Genomic DNA, 447 nt, shown 5'->3' with positions numbered 1-447 from the left:
GGTCAAGGTTGTATATTGTCACCCTGCTTATTTAACTTATATGCAGAGTACATCATGAGAAACCCTGGACTGGAAGAAACACAAGATGGAATCATGATTGCCGGAAGAAATGCCAATAACCTCAGATATGCAAATGACACCACCCATATGGCAGAAAGTGAAGAGGAACTAAAAAACCTCTTGATGAAAGTGAAAGTGGAGAGTGAAAAAGTTGGCTTAAAGCTCAGCATTCAGAAAACAAAGATCATGGCCTCCGGTCCCATCACTTCATGGGAAATAGATGGGGAAACAGTGGAAACAGTGTCAGATTTTATTTTTTGGGGCTCCAAAATCACTGCAGATGGTGACTGCAGCCATGAAATTAAAAGATGCTTACTCTGTGGAAGGAAAGTTATGTCCAACCTAGATAGCATATTCAAAAGCACAGACATTACTTTTCCAACAAAG

At 40.3% G+C, this 447-nt stretch overlaps 1 protein-coding gene across 1 annotated transcript in view; it reads left to right on the top strand.

Moving 5' to 3' along the window:
* The window catches only part of LOC104995534 (ribosomal protein S6 kinase alpha-6), a gene marked incomplete at its 5' end in the record, with an annotated part of 27,276 nt that overhangs the window by 14,447 nt on the left and 12,382 nt on the right, over positions 1-447 (top strand). The gene's annotated exons all lie outside the window — the stretch shown is intronic.

Source organism: Bison bison, unplaced genomic scaffold (genome assembly GCF_000754665.1).
Source record: "Bison bison bison isolate TAMUID 2011002044 unplaced genomic scaffold, Bison_UMD1.0 scf7180017850858, whole genome shotgun sequence".
In the NCBI taxonomy this organism is placed as follows: domain Eukaryota; kingdom Metazoa; phylum Chordata; class Mammalia; order Artiodactyla; family Bovidae; genus Bison; species Bison bison.
Note: the sequence above shows the minus strand (reverse complement) of the source record. Positions and strands in the feature narration are given on the sequence as shown.